Raw genomic sequence first — 20,326 nt, 5'->3', positions numbered from 1 at the left:
ATTTTCTTTTTTTCTCTTATATCTCAGTCTAGTGAGACATAGCCATGCCGTGAAACAGGGGCTCAGGCGCCATTAATGGAGACGTTGGGAGGGAGGCGCGCGGCGGATAGAGGTCAAAGGGCTCTCCTCCTGATGAGCTCGCGCAGGGGTCTGATCGCACGCACCTCCTAGCCAATAAATAAGGGGATGTGTGGCGGCACGTAATTGGTAAGTAGAACGCCCATGGTTTCAGTAATACTTGTGTTTCCGATTTGTAACGTGACAACACTTGTTCCAAAATGACTTTGTTGGTTGTTAATGTGTGCGCCTTCGCAAATCGGACAGAAAAATTACCACAGCATGTTGGTGGCATGTCATGATACCATGCCAAGTTTCATGATTTTCAGGCGTGTTTTGGATTTACAAGAATTAAAAAACCAAGTTTCTCAATATTTCCAGCCGAGCAACGACACCCAGATGTATGAAATTTATTCCCATTTCTTTGGTGCACACATGTGATTTTTCAACCAACTTTGGTGCACAGAAGCATCTACTTCTAGTTCAAATTTGAATTATGCACATTACCTGCCCAGAAATTCAATTGATGAATGCAAAAGGCCAAACAAACCCGCAATAATTCCAAACTGTAGCGCAATACTTCTATTTGGTCTAATCTACATGTTTAAAAAAATTAAGGCGTGAGAAGGCCGTGTATGTCATTTCGTATACGGAGGTGACACGCTCCCTCTTGGAACCACGAGCCTTCTTGAGATAAGCTCCGGTTTGCAAGAAGTTTATACCAAACTTTTCCCAATTCGGCCAAAAAATGTAACACACCATGTTGGTACCATGTCATGACACCATGCCAAGTTTCATGATTTTCAGACGTGTTTTGGATTTATAGGAATTAAAAAGCCACGTTTCTCAATATTTCAAACTGAGCCACGACGCCTAGATGTTTGAATTTCATTCCCATTTCTTGCATGGGAGCTAGAAATTCACCCAAGGACACCCATGTGATTTTTCAACCAACATTTGTGCACTGGAGCATGTGCTTGTAGTTCAAATTTGAATTATGCACATTAAATGCACAAAAATTCAATTAATGTGTAAAAAAGGCCAATCGAACCCGGAATAATGCCAAAATTTAGCACGATACTTCTATTTGGTCTACTCTAGCTGTGTAAAAAAATTAATGCGCGAGAAGACAGTGTATGTCATTTCGCACACGTAGGTGACACGTTTCCTCTCGGAACCACGAGCCATCTTGAGAGAAGCTCCGGTTTGCAAGAATCTTATACCAAAGTTTGTCCCAAATCTGCCAAAAAATTACCACAGCATGTTGGTGCCATGTCATGACACCATGCCAAGTTTCATGATTTTCAGGCATGTTTTAGACTTACAGGAATTAAAAAACCAAGTTCCTCAATCTTTCCGGCCAAGCCACGATGCCCAGATGTTTGAATTTCATTCCCATTTCTCGCATGGGACCTACGAATTCACCCAAGGACACACATGTGATTTTTCAACCAACTTTGGTGCACTCGATCATGTGCTTGTAGTTCAAATTTAAATTATGCACATTAAATGCCTAGAAATTCAATTAATGTATAAAAAAGGGAAGCGAACCCAGAATAATTCCAAAATTTAGCATGATACATCTATTTGGTCTAATCTTCCTGTGTAAAAAAAATTAAGGTGAGAGGAGGCAGTGTATGTATTTCGTTTCGCACAAGGAGGTGACACGTTCCCTCTCGGAACCACAAGCCTTCTTGAGAGAAGCTCCGATTTGCAAGAAGCTTGTCCCAATTCGGCCAAAAAAATTACCACAGCATGTTGGTGCCATGTCATGACGCCATGCCAAGTTTCATGATTTTCAGCCATGTTTTGGATTTACATGAATTGGAAAACTAGGTTTCTCAATCTTTCTGGCCGATCCACGACCCCCAAATGTTTGAATTTAATTCCCATTTCTTGCATGGGACCTACAGATTCACCCAAGGACACACATGTGATTTTCAATCAAGTTTGGTGCACTATAGCATGTGCTTGTAGTTCAAAATTGAATTATGCACATTAAATGGCCAGAAATTCATTTAATGTATAAGAAAGTCCAAATGAACCCAGAATAATTCCAAAATTTAGCACGATACTAATATAGTTCTATGTTGCCTCTATAAAAAATCAGAGGCGGGGAGGCAGCGTATATTGTTTCGCACACAAAGGTGACACGTCCCCCCTCGGGAACCACTAGTCTTCTTGAGAGAAGCTCCGGTTTGCAAGAAGCTTATACCAAAAACCTATCCAAATGTGGCCAATTTTTTTACCACATCATGTTGGTGCCATGAAATGACACCATGCCAAGTTTCATGATTTGCAGGCTAGTTTTGAATTTCCAGGAAAAACCAAGTTTCTCAATGCTCCTGGCTGAGCCACGACGCCCAGATGTTTGAATTTCATTCCCATTTCTTGCATGGGACCGATAAATTCACCCAAATACACACATGCGATTTTTCAACAAACTTTGGTGCACTGGAGCATGTGCTTATAGTTCAAATTTGAATCATGCACATTAAATGCCCAGAAAATCAATTAATGCATAAAAATGCCAAACGAACTCGGAATAATTCCAAATTTAAACATGACACTCATGTAGTTGCATGTTCACTGTACATAAATGCTCTAGCATACACTTCACCATCATTTCCCCCCGTAACACCATTTTGTCTTTCAAAATATAATGAAAAAATTAGGTATACCACAAACAATTTACTAGAAAGAATCGCGTGGGATGCGATATAGATTATCTTGGCGCACCATCTTGTCTGGCTTACGCAGGAAGCTTCATCGTCTACAGTCCATCGCCCCTGCTTGAACCACACTTGCACGCGAGTTTCTTGCGGCACCGAGTGGAATTTTTCTAGCACCACGGAAATATCTATCTCCCCGCCCCGTCCCTCCCACCAAGAGCCACATTTCCACTGTTCCTCCTTGCTTTCCAAGTTCAAACCTTCACTGCTGCTTACTGGAAGCTCAGCCTCCTCACCATCGAACCTTCTTCTTGCAGTGCTGCTTCCTCGCCGGCTACCCTTCTTCTTGCAGCTCTAGCTCCTCGCCGGCAACCCTTCATCTTGCAGCACCGCCTCCTCGCCGGTGACCCTTCTTCTTGCTGCGCGGCCTCCTCGCTGCCCACCCTTCTTCTTGTTGCGCGGCCTCGTTGATATGGTCGGGTCATCCACACCACACCCACACCATCCTCCTCCTTCCCCGTCCCACATGCCCCGACCGACGGTGCGACACCTTCCGATGAAATCAGTATCCTCCTCCTCCAATTAAGTGCCGGCCACAGCCATTTTGCACGTAGTATAATGTTGAGGTCAGTAGAATCTGGAAGTGGAGAAGCAAATCGCAGCCACACACGTGCACAAGGTCGCTATGGATGCCATGTTTGCAGATCGCCAGATCTTGGAGGAGCACCTCGTCTTCGAGGCCACCATCGACACCGCCACGCGGTTATCTACTTTAAAATACATTTGTGTTGTTTTCTTGAGGCAACCACCAGTACCTTCTAGTGATTTGTCCTCTGTAATGTTAATATGCAATCTGATCTTCAGTTAACAATTTGGTCCTCTGAAATGTAATGTTCAGTTAATAGTTTGGTCCTCTTAAATGTAATGTTTAGTTAATTGTTTGGTCCAACAATTGCTACATTTCATAGTACTATTCTCAAGGATTCTTTGTTTTGTTAACTGTCTTATCTTCTAGTACATGTTTCTATTATGCAATCTCGTGCTCAGTTAACTGTTTTGGTTCATTTGGTCGGTTGTCCATTTAACTGTTTGGTTCAATTCTGTAATTTGATTTTCATTTGATGTGAGTACAATTTTGTATTGTTATGCATGTGAAATAAATCGAATTTGGCTGTATCCAATACATATTCTACTGACAGTATGGCAACTCTCAGTTAACCTGATCAAGATCTTCCTTATGTCTGTTGAAGGGAAACAATGGGAGACACTGCAGTTTAGCATCAAGGTAAGCTCATGCTTGGTCCTTTCGCTAATAGCACATTATTGTGCAGTTGCAGGAATCAATCTAATATTTAGGTTTCTTACAATTTCATCTTGCACATGTAGGTCCTCCTGTCAGAGGCTTAGACCCACTGTTCGACCCATTTTGCATTTAGGGAAATGAGATGTCCATGAATAGCAGTCAACTGAAGAAACTTAGAAAGATTGTTAGGATGAAGAAACTTGGGACAAGTAACAGCAAGATCTTAGTTTGCACAATGAAGAAGACATTAGTCAACTATAGGATGGTACTAAATCTTTTACCTAGTTTTGACCCCTTGTGCCATTTCAAAATTTATAACAGCGATTTAGGAATATCTTTGTTTTTAGTACTTTTCAAAGCAGTTCACCGATGATTACCTCTTAAACCACCTGCATGGTCAAGAGGCGAGGAAGGTATTCATTCAACACCCACGGTACAATATTGATGTCTTCCTGAAGAGGACGAAGGATGGGCGGGCAATTATCCATAGCCACTGGCCTAAAGTTGCAAGGACATTCAACATCACTGAAGGCTCAATATCTTCCTTCCGCTTCTGTAGTTTCCCAGATGAGATTCATTTGTCTATTTACCATGTATGATGCTACTTTCCAAAGGTTTTCGATGTTGCATGTGAAACTAGGTGCTGTTGTTTAATGGCGTAACTGAGTGCCGAAGCTATCTGTTGTAATTTGATATAAAATCCTGGTTGCCGATATACGCATATGAAATATCTAGTGTGTTTTATAAGAAATATCAATTTGATTACTGCATGGATTATAAATAATAGGCTAATTACCCTGCTTATTGGGGTTTTTATTGCAGATGGTTAGTCAGACAGCACCGTGGGCAATGAACTCAGACAACCCACACGGTTTCTAGAAAGTAGGCGTGTTCGATCAACTAACAATCAAACACGGCTTTCGGCAGAGAACTGTTTGTGTTAGACCACCTTGCACAAATGTTTCCACACAAAAACTGTGTGTGATATACATACAAACAGAAATGTTTTTTCTGGGAATCACCATGTGGGATGTACATATGAACGGAAATGACTGGGTTTCGATGCCTGGCCAGATCGCACACGAGCTTATTTTCCCCTTGCCTGTTTGCCAGGAGGGCCTATCCCCGACGGTTTCTGGGTCGTGTGGGAAGGACTCCTATCACCCAAACTAACTTGGTGGTGGTTCCAAACACCATCGTTGTATAGCAGGTCTCTACAACAGTGATAATCTCCCTACTATTTATGTTTTCATGCTTTTTAGGTATTGTACGTAATCACAATGAAATATAAGAATGCGCACATCAGAAGAATATTGCGGAACAGTTCAATGGGTAACAAACTTGGCATCAAGGGATTGAGGTCCATTTTGGATGCAATGAAACCCACATGCTCCTGACCTATAGATTTATATTTAGAATATGATCCTAATGACTATTCTGAGCTCAAGGAGTCAAAAGTAGATGGCCTATCATGTTCACCCAATAATGTGTCTATTCTAATTTCGCAAGGTTTTATTGTTTACATATCTTGCATAAGGTGTGTTGCATTTATTTTGCTTCATTGCACCAGCATATGCTTAGTTTACTTATGATATATGTGAAGATGCCATGCCCATCCATTATCAACACCTATTCCATTTGTTGTCATACCATGTTTTTCCATTCAAATGTTATGCTTGTGTTTCAGACATCCAAAAGGAAGAGGGTGACTGCAGAACCTGAAGGAGTACAAGCAAAGTCATTGAAAAAGGTGGTGCTACCAGATAAATCACATAGCACCCGACGTATATTGGCGATAGAACTAGCGCGCAAAACTTAGGATATCGCAACTATGTTGGTCACTTCTTTGCTCTTGTGAGTACCTATTGTCCTACCGTTGTCCTTAGATTCCTACCTGGTGGACTATGTGACATGATTGTGCATTATAGCTTGCTTATCCACTATTCGCTCCAAATTATCAGATCTATATTAATGCTTAAATTAATTTAGAATAAAACCAATGCTTATGAAGAAATTTAGTTTTGCGTTGTTCTTGTAAGTACTGCTTTCCTTCATCACTGTACTTATATTTGTCAGCTAGTTCTTCATGTACACTTTGCATCTTATTTTCCCTTGTCCTCCATTTTCTACACATCAGATCTACATTTACTCTTGCCAAAATATTGAATAAAACCAATGTTACTGAATAAGTTTAGCTCTGCATTGCTCTTGTCAATGCATTCTGCGTGTATGCTGTATTTACATTGTACTCTACATCTTAAGTTAAATAATCGTCATTTGTTCCTATATTTTGACATCTATATTTACTCGTAACAAAATGTAGAATAAAACCAATTCTCTTGAAGAATAGTGTGTGGTAAACTTCTTGAATTTCCCCCATCAATATGGACAAGGGATTTATAGAGCATGTCTTCACAACTGATGTAAGTTTGTCCTCCTCAAGCCTTCAAACTTTGTTGTGTATATTTGGATAGCTATGAGCGCAAATGCTGTTTATTTTTGTCGTCTGCATCATATTGCTTGTTCAAAGTTTATAAAGAAGAAGTACATAAACATAAGTTTTTCAACATAAGTTTGTCCTTCTCAATTTCAGTCTTTAGTTGTACAACCTAGTTCCTTATTCGTACCATGTAAATTAAAGTAAACATAGAAAGTTATCTTCTTTAGCACTATGTGTATGCTTGTGTTCTTGATCTGTAATCCAGTGGTGTGGTGAAACTACCAACAACAGCACAATGTCATATCCTGCTATGTCTCATCTATGAACAATGCCATATTATATTAATGTTATTTAAATTGCGTCCCTTTATTTACCAATCTGAAATGGTATAAATTGATAGGACACTCATCATTCATGCTTATACTTGTTTAGAACTACATGTATGCTTGTGTTCTTTGTCTGTATGGTGAAGCTGGCCAGTCCTACACAGTACCATTTCCTGCCGTCTTAACTATGGATAATAACTATTATGTTAATACTATTTTAAACCGTGTCTCTTTATTTCTGACAACGAAATGAGATGAATTGACAGCGCTGATGCTTATACATGCAAAACCTATTATCTATCAGGGTGACATCACTGCTGCTAGGAAGAACTGCCACAATGATAGTGAGACGAACCAATTGTTTGTCCCTCTAACATATATTCTAGAGAAGAAGGCAACACATCTTGAGGGTAGGGATACAACCACAAGGTCATATCTTGATGTAGTGTCAAACTTACATAGTGACACAAGCTCAATGAAGTCACCGCCTGAATATGTTCGAGTTCTTCAGTCTGAAATTCAAGCAGAAAGATATGCTTATGATCAAATCCGACTAGAACTCCAACATCTATGCAAGATTAACCGTAAGTACATGACATACATTGATGCTATGCAGCTTAATTTGGTGGATATAAGCGTCAAAGAAGCGCAGTCTCATTAGGTTGCTAAGCTGCTTGCGCTGCAGCTCCTGGGTCGGGCTAACCTTTCTTGAACCGTGTTGAAGTGCTATCGGTTCTGTCTATTATTTTGTCGGCCTGTTAACTTCCACTGGTCGCGACCTGCCCAATTTACGGAATCTGCTATCTGGTTTGCCCTTTATTATCACTGGAGGCGAACTTTGATGCCCAGGGGATGTAATATGCTATAATTTCTTTGTTGTATAGTCTAGGTTTATTCTTCGTCACGATGCTATAATTTATTTTATGTTTCTACTGTCATCGCTCCGAGAAAAAGTCGTAATCTTCGGTCGGTGCGCAATGAGCCAATAGGTCATTTTTATAAAATAATAATTTTTGTACTAAAACTGGCCTTTCGCCAATCACTAGTACGGGCCGAACCGTGAGCCTACAATCATCTTGGGCCATTAGTTAGGACTAGTCTTAATTTGGCCCACTATTATTTTTGGGCGTTTAAAAGGCCGAGTAGACCGATTGCCTTAATTGGGCTGGAAAATTAAATAGGCTTTTAATAGATAGAAAACTAGATTCAACCTTAATTGTGGCGAACAAATCACGGGCCGATAGCATGCGGTAATATAAATCGGCCCATTATTGGCCCATTCAGGTGACGAGCCAATAACAGGGTGAAATGTTTTGGGGCCTTCGCTGGCCCAATTACATGACAGGCGAGAAGCAGGCCAGATGTATAACGGGCCTAAATTAGGCCCAACACTCTCAAGGGGCTTTAACGGGCCGATAGGTAGTTTGGGCTAGAATGTATCCACAAAGACTACGGGCCATTAAGAGGCCGAATGTAACTACAGACCATAATTAGGCCCAGGTGCAACTCGGGCCTTTAAATGGCAGAAAGTGAAACCGGGCCGAAAGAGGCCCATATGTAGACCGGGCCGCTGAGAGGCCGAAACTAATATCGGATCGAACTGTTAAACGGGCCATTAAGAGGCCGAAGAGCAAATCAGGCCGCCAATGGGTCCAATGGCACAATACCTGTTAAAACGGCCTTATCTGTTATGGGCCGTAATTTGGCCCAAGAAATGAAAGTCAGTTAACGGGCCAGATAAGGTATGGACCGTAATTTGGCCCAAACTATTGGAGGCTGTTAATGGGCCGGATTTGATATGCACTACTAGGGATAACCCTAGTAGTAGTGTGGGTTTTGAGGCTAGCAGCAGCGCGGGCAGCCACGCTACTACTACGGCGCTACAACTAACTTATAGTAGTAGCGCGGTCCGCACCCTTTCTACTACTGTTGACTATATCAGTAGAGCTTTTCTAGAATGCGCTACTATTAGTTAGCTATAGTGATTTCCTAGCCCCTCGCTACTGCTATATCTTTCATCATTTCCCCGCTTCCTACCCAGTTTCGGTTTCAATAAACAGCAATTTCCAAATACTACTACTAGATATCAATTTCATAAAGCATTATAGGTACTAGGTAGTAGTCCCTCTGTTCCAAATTACTCGTCGCGGTTTTAGTTCAAACCACGACGAGTAATTTGGAACGAACAGAGTACTAGATAACAATTTCATGTATAGTGAACATGCAGCCTCAAGCAGTACAAGGTCATATCGACGACGATCATCATATGTAGTTCTAGATGATATCGACGACGATCATCATCATATGTAGTTCTAGATGGTATAGTCATACACACATATGTAGTTCTAGATGATATTAAAGACGATCATCATCCTCAAGCCTTGGCGGTGGGTGTTCCTGATAGTAATTAGGATGGCCTGTCCAACACGAAGATTCTTGCCATCGAGGAATCTCTTCCACCCAACCGAGTTCAATTGTGTGCGACCGTCCGTGTTCACGTGGTAAGTATAGGTTGTGACGGAGCCCCTTGAAGTAAGGCATAGTCCAGCTAAGCCTTCTTCATCAGGCTCGATACCATAACACACAAATAAGCTCTTTGCCAATTTCTGAATAAGAAAAACATATCAATTAATAAATAGCCTCGCACATACTCTTGCAAATAGGTATATATGGATTATCTACACTATTAATAGTTCCTTAGATTCTACACTAATAAGCATGTGATCGAACTCTACACTAAAGCATATCATCGACTACATTCCGCACAACATATCATTGGACTCTACACTAAGCATATCATCGAATAATTTGCATTTGTAAGTATAACATACCATATCATGTCGATCGACCATGGTACTTGTCAGGTGGGTCACGAATGGCACCCCGACAATGTCAGCACGTGGCGGAATTATGTCCAATAGGTTGCACACCTCCTCCTCGCTCAACCTCATTCTTTGAGCTATGATGGCTTCATGAAGTGGGTCCTCATCATCTTCATCGAGTGGTTCTCATCATCTTCATCGAATGGGTCCTCGTCATCTTCATCATCTTCCACTAGGTTGATATAAATGAAAGCCAGCTTGGGTCTTTCTGCTCTGAAGGAGAAGCTGATCAACTCACCACCAGTAAGACGCATGCGGGCGAGGAAACGGGCCCATCCATCTCCTCCAATCTATGACATATTGCATCCTTTCTCGACCACCATAGTGTACGGCCCCTAGTAGCCTCAAATGTCACAGTGTCTCCTGTCAGCTTGTTGAATTTCAACCTCACATTACATGGGATGATCTGTGTAAAAAGCAAAATGACAAAATGCAGTAATGCCAACACTAAAAATAAAATAGTTGTTACATTTCATATAATTTCTTACCACCGCATGATGAAAACTCGGCTGGAAGTAGATGTCAAACAACTTGCCAGTTGCAAGGCTGCTGGCGCACCTTGACTTGCACAATCTACATGGTGGTGGTGGTGGTGCCATTTTCCTAAAGCAATATGAGCAAGGATTAACGATCCGCTTTACAGGAAAGAAACATAATTGTTAAATCAAAATGTTCTATAAATCAACTAGCCTATTAAATCAACTTTCCTACTAAATCAACTGTCGGATTGCGGGTTCCGGCAGACCCTTGAGGTTCGAACACTGGGGTGCGCACGGAGATCTCTCCCCTACCGATCTACGTCCGATCCTCTCGTGCAAACTAAGATGAAAATGATGAACAACACAAGAGACACGAGGTTTATACTGGTTCGGGCCACCGTTGTGGTGTAATACCCTACTCCAGTGTGTGGTGTGGTGGATTGCCTCAGGGGGCTGATGATGAATAGTACAAGGGAAGAACAGCCTCGCGAGAGGTGTTCTTGAGCTGGTGCGATGAACTGCTAGGGTGAGTTCCGTCGCCTCTCTTTCTCTCTCTTCTAGGGTTCTACCAGATCTCTCGATGTTCTCGGGGTGTCTAGATGTCTGTCTGCCCGTCTCTCTTTCTTCTGGGTGTCCCCCTTCCTTTGTGGAGGCTAGCTCTATTTATAGAGGCCCTGGGCCTCTCCCCGAATAATTGAGCGGGAAGGGCACCAACAATTGGCCATTTTGAAGGGGAACATCTAGTACAAGCTATCCTGACCAAAGGTGGTCTTCGGCTGCCAAAAGCACTGGTGATGACGCCATCTTGGGCTCCACGGTGACCTCCGTCCTGCCGCTCTGCTGGTCTTGGTCTCGTTGCACCGGAATGGCAACCTTTGCCCGATGCCTTGGCATGTGCTTGCCCCCTTTGCACCAAAGGGGAAACAAGGACCCTGTGTAGGCTGGCGCCCGCCTGGCGCCCGCCTAGCCTTGATCGTCATGGCTTGCGTCATGGGATCCTCGCGAGGTACCCCTGCCTTGATCTCTCCGCCTCCTCGCGAGCCTGCCTAATGAGGCTGCCTCTGAGGAAGCTTCCTGTCGTCCGCCCCTCGCGAGGGTCTTGAGCTTGCTTTGATGAAGATGGGCCGCGCTGGGCCCCCACTTGAGCCACGCCGCAGGCCGCAGGCAGGCAAGTCTGGGACCCCCGTTCCTAGAACGCCGACAGTAGCCCCCGGACCCAAGGCGCGCGCGTGCTTGGCTAAGCAGGGAAGCGAAGGGAAAGCGCGAAGCGCCGCGGGCCCTAACAGCCTGCGGCCCTGGGCGCCGCGTGGTGGTTGATAGGACGTGGGCGTCTGCACATCCCACGACGCCTCGGCAACTACATGACTGACAAAAAGGGGGTGCCCGGGCCAGGCTTACTTGCCCTGCTCTCGTCCGTCTTGCCCTAGATCCCCTTTCTCGCTTTCCTCCTTCTTGCTCCCGAAATCCTCCATATCCATCTCAATCCTTCACATTCGGCGCGCCATGGCGACTCGCAAGTCCCCGGCTGATGCTTGGTACTCGCCGGCCCTGGATTCCCCAAATTGTCGGAGAAGAACCTCGCCCTCGCGCGCCTGATGACGGTGCCACAGGGCAGCAAGGGGGCGACTGTGCTCAAGGTCGGCTCCGACCAGCCTGAGGGCAAGGGGAGCACCTTCTACCCGTTCTTCGTGAGCGCCATTGTCGCAGGTCTGGTGCCTCCTTTCTCTGAGTTCTTCTATGTCGTTCTCCGCCAATACAACTTGCAGGCCCTACATCTCCACCCCAACTTTGTCCTTCTCCTGGCGATTTTTGCCTACTATTGTGAGGCTCATGTTGGTGTGAAGCCCTCGGTGGCCTTGCTACGCCACTTTTTCTCCCTCCAGGTTTCCGGCTCTCAGGTCTCCGCATGCGCGAGCTTCATTGCATACTCCAACTCCAACGCCATCGCGAAGCCTGGGAAGAGGATCGAAGGCTACTGGAGCAAGTGGGTTATGATGGATGTCGGGCGCCTCCATCCTCGGCTGGTATTGCCCACGGGGCAACCTAAGTCCATTGACGCATGGTCCCGCGCGGAGCTCGTCGACCCTCGCGCGAAGGCGGTGTTGAAGAGGATGAACGCGGACCTGAGGCCAAGCAACTTGGGGGCGGCGAAGCTAACCGAGGCCATGCTCCTGAGGGAGTTCTTGGAGCACCGGGTGGCTCCGCTCCAGGAGCACTCGCTCCCACTGTGGACGCTTGGAGGAGCAGACGTCGCCCTGCGCCTGAGCTCTGAGGCCCTGACCGACGAGGATCTGACTGCGGCCCTCCATTCCTTGGTTGGGGGGGACGTGGTGAGCCCGGTGGGCGCCCCCGTCCCCCTGTTCCTTCATGACGACTGGGAGCAGGTGGTGAACGCCATGCCCACCTTCAACGGTGAGGGGCTGGTGCCCGCGGCAGCTCCCGAAGATCTGACGGTGTTGGTGACGGTGAACTTGTCCTCCGGCAGCTCCAGTGGGGAAGAAGAGGCGGAGGAGGAAGCGTCCGACTTGGAGGAGACTGGCGAGGATTGGGGGGTGTCCTTCCCTCGGTGCAGGTCCCAGGCCCTCCGCTCCATGCCGGACGACGACGAGGCTAGCGCCAGGTGAGGAAGGGAGGGCTCTTCCTCGGTCACGAGGAAGGGCAGGTCGAGCCTGGTTCCCCCAGAGTTTGCTCTGGTCCCTGGGGGGGTCCAAGGCCAGCTCCATCCCTCCTGACGCGCCTTCTGCTTCCGGGCCCTTGAAGGCTGACCCCCGCTGCAGGCTCTCGGGCTTCAAGTTTGGCCGGAAGTTGCTTGAGTCCACAGACGACGCCCAGTAAGTGCTCAATTTGTGCTCTGCTTGGTTTCTGCTACTGAGGCTTGACGTTTGCACTCTTTTACCAGGCAGGCACCTGCTGCCAAGAGCTTGAAGGAGGCTTCTACAGCCCCGCTTGGGGTGAATACGTCTGCCGGGGCGACGCCTTCGGCTGTTGGGGGAGAGGACGGTGAGGCCCGCGCCTCTCTGACCCAACCGCCCTCGTGAGGCCAACTGGGGCACCCCGGCGAGGAGTCAGCCCCCGTGGCCCCGCTGGACCTAGAGTCGACTGTGCCCGACGCTGCGGTCGTGGCGACCAAGGCTTAGGAGGTCCCTTCCTGCCAAGTCGTGGTCACGTTGCCATCTTCTCCGCCTGCTCCCCAGGTTCTTGTCTCTTCTGCTCCCTCTGCCGCTGTCCTGGACTAGGTCGCCAATGAGCCGAGCCAACTGCGGGAGGATCTCCTGAGCGCGGACCCTCATCTGGTGGCCGGGTGTCTGGAGTTGGCCTCTGGCTGGGCCCGTTCTGCTGCTTCCGTCTGAGCCGTGGTGAGCCAGACCGTGTTGTCCTCCGACGAGGAGAAGCGGGCCGCTGACCAAGCCAAGGCCGCTCGCGACGCTGCCCTGGGCGACGCTGCAAATGCCCAGGGCCACTGCAAGGCCTGCGCGACGAGCTCGCCAAGGAGGTGCACAGCCGCCGGGAGAAGGAGAAGGAGATGGAGGCCAGGGAGGCCGCTGCCAAGGACCGGAACGCCAAGCTTGATGACCGCCACAGCCGACTGGAGATGCTGGAGCGGTCGCCGAAGGCGGAGAGGACCGAGCTGGACGCCAAGGCGAAGGTCCTGACGGAGGACCGGGTGGCCTTCAGGGAGCTGGAGAAGAGGGCTCATGGCATACTGAAGATGCTGTATGAGAGCGGCCTGGAGGAGTCATTGGCTGGTGAGGAGGATGGCCCCGCCAAGCTGTTCCCCTTCCTGGTTGATGCGCTTGAGGACGTCGCGGACGGCCTTGGCCCCACGGTCGAGGCCGAGGCGCGTGTCCTGTCTTCTGCGGCACTGACGCGTGTCCTCAGCCATGTCTACCTGCGCGACCCCAACGTCGACTTCGACAGCCTACTGGAGCCCGTGAGCGGCGACCGTGCCGCTGCCGCCGCTGAGGCCGTGAGAGGCCGAGCCGAGGTTTTCCTGGGGAAGTTCCGCTCCCCTAGCGTCCTGCCCGGGCGCGATGCCGCCGGCCTCGCGACCTCGGGAAGCGAAGCCGTCCAGCGTGACTCCACCACCGGTGACGGCGTTGCTAGGGAGTGTTCCCTTCGCGACTTCCATCCTGTTTTATTCCTGCACATGCACCATGCCTCGCGGAGGCATTGAAACTTGTGTTTGGCATTGTGGAACAATCTTATGGCTTGTAATATTTGCTTTGAATTTCCTGGAATTTGCATTTTCCTCTCCTACTTGCTTACGCTCTACGTCGGCAGGGCCCGGCCCCGCGCGTACCTCACCCAGCGTTAGCCCCGACCGGAAACCAAGGACGTGACTAAGGAGTGAGGGGCTACGTGGCAAGTTAGGCTCCTGAATCGCGATGCTCAGGAGTCCCCCTTGACGCGCGAGCAACAAGTAGGGAAGGGGGGGAGCGAGGAGTGGATTGATCGTTCTACGTCGGCAGGGCCCGGCCCCGTGCGTACCTCACCCAGTGTTAGCCCTGACCGGAAACCAAGGACGGGACTAAGGAGTAAGGGGCTACGTGGCAAGTTAGGCTCCTGAGTCGCGATGCTCAGGATTCCCCCTAGACGATCAAACGGGATTCGTACCTTGGCTCCGCTCGGGGAGTGGCGCACGATGACCAGGTCCAAGGGACCTGGCTGGGTGGCATGCGCTCAGGCGAGGCCCGGGCGTAGCCCCCGTGTCCAGCCCCCTCGCGCGGCACTCCCGAGGGAAGGCGTTGCGATGGCGCCGGACACTGGGCTCTGGGATCCCTGAGGTTGGTACGGCCGTGGGCCGCCCTCAGTTGTTTATCACCAACGTGGAACATAGCACTTCCATATGTGTATGGGCATAGCCGCTCCTCGGCAGTGTCATCAGCCAGCACGAAGCATGGTGCTTCCACTGGTGCGTGGGAGGGGGGCTCCCCTCCGGGAGGAGCCCCCGGGGCGTGTACAGCCCCGCCCTGACACGTGGCCAGCACGGTAGGGCTAGGAGAGGTGTATCTGGGCACCCGTGAGCCAGCGCGGGACTCACGAGGCCCTACCTCAAGGCGGGTTGCGCCTGGCTCTGGGCCTTTATCAATTGGTGTGTTCCTGCAGGGTTGTTAGAATCCAAATGCTCTATGTCCTCAGGTCCCGGCCCTCGAGCGAGCTCAGCCTCTGCTGGTATGACAGGTCACGATGCCGTGGGTCAAGGCCAGGGGGTGAGGGCTGGAGAGCCAGTAGGAGCCCATGAGTCGCGATGCTCAGGTACCCCCCTTTTAATGTGCAAGCACTTTGCATGATGACAAGCAGTAGGTGATAATTATGGGAATTAGATTAAGCGTGAAAGAACAAGTTCACCCTAAGGTAAATTCTGGAAAAGCAACTGCCGCTGGGTCGGGCCCGAGCGGAATGGGGATGATGCAGCTCGTGGGGCGCCCCCAACAAGGTAAGTAAAGAGCATAACCAAAATGGATACATGCCGTGGGGACGGGCCCACGCGGCCTGGGAATGGTGTAGCCCTGTGGGTGCTCCCAGCTGAAAGTAGAACTCTGAAAGATGTCACCTGGTGCCGTTCAAGATGAAGTGATGCTGAGGAAGTGAGCGATGCGCGGTGAAGACATCGGCCCTCACGAGCCCCCAGGCCCAGGGGCCTCGGGAGGCTTTAGTGGCACGTGCAGGTCTTCGGGGACAATCGCGACCTCCGCCAGGACCGCGCGATGCTTGACCTCCTAAGCCTCCAGAATGCTCCTCAACAGGCGCTTATGTGTGGCGACCGCGCTCGGCAGGCCGAAGGGCATGCGAACGTAGCTGTGAGGTGGTCCCTCGCAGCGCCCTACGGCCGAAGGCCATAGGCGCTCCTGGGACGCAGCTTGGTTGAGCCCTGGTACGTCAACGCACGCGCGTAGTCCTCCATCCTCGCCTGGTTGTGCGGCCACGGCAGGTAAGCAGCGGCTGCCGCGCATGACTCTGGACTCTTGTAGCTCATGGGTGTTTCTTGTGATGAACTCCTGAGGGTTTGGTCTCCCTTGACTTGTACCTTCCTGAGGGAAGCGTGCTTGAAAGAACCGCTCCAAGTGGTGCCTGAGCGCCTCCCCCGTGACCTTGGCAAGGTTGGCGGCTCTCCAAGAGAGAGCCCCCGAGCCCTGCCTAAGACGGGCGCCGGGCGCGCCTTCCTATGCGTGAGAGGGTGGCGCTCCCTGATCGGGTGCGAATCCTGACGCAATACCTCCGGAGGTGCCTGCTCCCTTGTGGCTCGGGCCAAGTGAGGTCTTCTTCTTCTTGAGGGTCGCCTCGGGAGGCCTCCCGCTCCCGTGATCTGGGTCTTCGATTGCCGCGGCTTGGAACGCATGCTCAAGCGAGTACACTGTGTCCCTTTCTTCACAAGGTACGGTGATGACTCCACCGCTTCCTGGCATCTTGAGGACATTGTAACCATGGTGAGTCACCGCCATAAACTTGGCTAGGGCTGGGTACCCAAGGATGGCGTTGTACGGCAAGCGGATGTGAGAGACGTCGAAGTCGATGAGCTCGGTGCGGTAGTTGTTGCGTTGCCCGAAGGTGACCGAAAGGCGAACCTGCCCAATTGGAACAGTGGAACCATCGGTGACTCCTGAGAAGGGCTTGGTCGGCTGAAGCTGGTCGTACGGCACTTGGAGACTATTGAACGTCTCGACGGACAGGACGCTGAGTCTTGCCCTGCCATCAATGAGGGTCCTGGTGACCTGCACATTGTTGATGACTGGGGAGCAAAGCATCGGGAGGACTCCGGCCGTTGCCGCACACTTGAGCTGATCTGCGGAACTGAACGTGACCGCGCACGTAGACCACCTAAGAGGGCGCGTGGCCTCAAGCTTGGGAAGGACTGCATTCACCTCGCGAGCAAACTGCTTGAAGATGCGCTGTGAGGCTGGGGCCTGGGCGCCACCCAAGATGCAACCAATTGCACGCAGCTCTTGGAAGCCTCCAGCCCCATCGTCTTGGTGTTGGTCTTTGTTCCTCCTTGGTGGAGGCGGCAGAGGAGGGAGGCCTGCATTGCCATGCGGGTGGCCCTCACGAGGCTGGTCCCTCCAGCCTCCCTCGCGAGGATGGTCCTGCCAGTGGTCCTCGCGAGGGCGGTCACACCATCCCTGGCGAAGGCCACGGTCTTCCCATCGTCCGCCACCTCTTCCTCCTCCTCGGCCATAGCCCCCTGTCGTTGCGCTCCGGGCGTCGACAGATTCGCCCATCTCGTACAGCTCTGAGCTCTTGACATTCGTTGGTGTTGTGGGTGTGGAGGTCGTGGTACACGCAGTACCGTCCGCCCTTGGATGACTCGGGCTGGTCCCTGCCTCGCTTGGTGTCTAGTTCCGCTACTAGCACGGCAGCCCCCTTGTGTTTCACGTCTTTGGCCTTGGGCTTCTTTTCTTCCAGGTCGGCTGCCGGGAGCTCAAGGAGGGAGAGACACCCTTCCTCAGCCCTGGCACACTTGGTCGCCAAGTTGAACAGCTCCAGGGATGTGCACAGGTCTTCATGGATTGCTAGTTCTTCCTTCATCTTGACGTCGCGCACGCCGTCGGAGAAGGCTGAGATGATAGCTTCTTCAGTTACCTTGGGGATCTTGAGGCGAGCGTAGTTGAAGCGCCGGATGTACTTCTGCAGGGTTTCTCCTGGCTGTTGCTTGATGCGGCGCAAGTCGCTCACGGCCGAGGGCCGGTCGCGTGTGCCCTGGAAGTTGGCAATGAAGCGGGTGCGCATCTTGCTCCAGGAGGAGATCGTGCCGGGAGCCAGGTTCAGGACCCAAGTGCGGGCGCCGTCCATGAGCGCCACAGGGAACCAATTCTCCATGACCTTTTCGTCTCTGTTGGCGGCTACGATGCCCAGTTCGTAGAGCTGCAGGAACTCCGCGGGGTCCACTGTGCCATCCTAGCGGGGAGGGAGGTCAGGCTTGAACTTGCCTGGCCATGTGATGTCGCGCACCTCGGGAGTGAAGGCGTGTCAGCCCACCGTGGACACCGGCGCCCTTTGGTGGTGCTGGACTTGTTCTTGCGGGTCACCACGCGCCGCCACTGGGAGCAGCGCGGGGTTTCATCATGGAGGCGCTGGGGCGCGATCTTGGCGTGCCGGCACTGGGACCGCGCGAGCACCTTCCCGGGGACGTGGGATCTCTTGGCAGCTCCCTTCTTGCTGCGCAGGCGCCGGACATGCAGGGTCCCGCCCTGGGGCTGCGCGCCTTGCAGCCAAGGCACCTTCTTGGGGAGGAGGCGGCGGAGGCGCCTCCTGATCCTCGCCCCCTGCACAGCATGGGGGGCGAAGCAGCGAGAGGGACCGCCAGGGGGATCCCCCTGCGGCACTGACGAGCTCGGTGATGCAGGCGAGCCAGTCCTCATAGAGGTCGTCGACGGGGCGATAGTGGAGGAGCTCCCGCGCCAAGAGCAGTGAGGCGTGCGCATCCATGGGTGCGTGACGGGCGTGGGATGATGAGCCAGCTGGAGTCAGCGATGGGGTGGCGGTGCGGCCATCCCGCCGCACCGAAGGATGCTGGGACGAGGCATGCTGCTCGTTCCCCGCCAGGCCGGTGGTAGCGTTGGCGGCGGGCAACGGGGAATGACGTTGGGGGTTGCCGACGGGCGCCGTCTGGGCGATGCGAGTGGCGCGAGCAGCCCGGCGCTCGGCGCGAGCCCGATGAGCGTCAGCCATGGACATGACGGAAGATCACACGTGAACAGCGGAAGAAAGATTCCGGCGCACCCCTACCTGGCACGCCAAATGTCGGATTTCGGGTTCCGGCACACCCTTGAGGTTCGAACACTGGGGTGCGCACGGAGATCTCTCCCCTACCGATCTACGTCTGATCCTCTCGTGCAAACTAAGATGAAAATGATGATCAATACAAGAGTCACGAGGTTTATACTGGTTTGGGCCATCGTTGTGGTGTAATACCCTACTCCAGTGTGTGGTGTGGTGGATTGCCTCAGGGGGCTGATGATGAACAGTACAAGGGAAGAACAGCCTCGCGAGAGGTGTTCTTGAGCTGGTGCGATGAACTGCTAGGGTGAGTTCCATCGCCTCTCTTTCTCTCTCTGCTAGGGTTCTACCAGATCTCTCGATGTTCTCGGGGTGTCTAGATGTCTGTCTGCCCGTCTCTCTTTCTTCTCGGTGTCCCCCTTCCTTTGTGGAGGCTAGCTCTATTTATAGAGGCCCTGGGCCTCTCCGCGAATAATTGAGCGGGAAGGGCGCCAACAATTGGCCATTTTGAAGGGGAACATCTAGTACAAGCTATCCTGACCAAAGGTGGTCTTCGGCTGCCAAAAGCACTGGTGATGACATCGTCTTGGGCTCCATGGTGACCTCCGTCCTGCCGCCCTGCTGGTCTTGGTCTCGTTGCACCGGAATGGCAACCTTTTCCCGATGCCTTGGCCTGTGCTTGCCCCCTTTGCACCAAAGGGGAAACATGGACCCTGTGCAGGCCGGCGCCCTCCTGGCCTTGATCGTCATGGCTTGCGTCAAGGGATCCTCGCGAGGTACCCCGGCCTTGATCTCTCCACCTCCTCGTGAGCCTGCCTGATGAGGCTACCTCTAAGGAAGCTTCCTGTCGTCCGCCCCGCGAGGCTTGGCCCCTCGCGAGGGTCTTGAGCTTGCGTTGATGAAGATGGGCCGCGCTGGGCCCCCACTTGAGCCACGCCGCAGGCCGCAGGCAGGCAAGTTTGGGGACCCCCGTTCCCAGAACGCTGACATCAACTAAATCAAAATGTTCTATAAATCAACTAAATCAAAATGTCCTATAAATCAACTAGCCTACTAAATCAACATGCCTACTAAATCAACTAAATCAAAATGTTCTATAAATAAACTAAATCAACCAGCCTACTAAATCAACTTTCCTACTAAATCAACTAAATCAAAATATTCTAAATCAACTAAATCATATGAACTAAATCAAAATGTTGCATATGAACTAGCCTACTAAATCAAAATGTAGCAGGGAGGAGGGGTTGTGGATGGAGGAGGGAGGAGGGAGAAGGAGGGGAAACTGGAGGAGGGAGGAGAGAGTAGGACGAAGGAGGAAGGGCAGAGCATGGAGGGGTCGGCCGGCGGTGAGTAGATGAAGGACGGAGGAGGAGGGCGGTACCGAGTCCAGCAAGGAGGAGGAGTTGACGGCGGCGCAGAGGGAAGAGGCATAGGCGAACGGCGGCTAGC

The sequence above is a fragment of the Triticum dicoccoides genome, chromosome 7A (assembly GCF_002162155.2).
Source record: "Triticum dicoccoides isolate Atlit2015 ecotype Zavitan chromosome 7A, WEW_v2.0, whole genome shotgun sequence".
Classification (NCBI taxonomy): domain Eukaryota; kingdom Viridiplantae; phylum Streptophyta; class Magnoliopsida; order Poales; family Poaceae; genus Triticum; species Triticum dicoccoides.
This window is presented reverse-complemented; position numbering follows the sequence as displayed.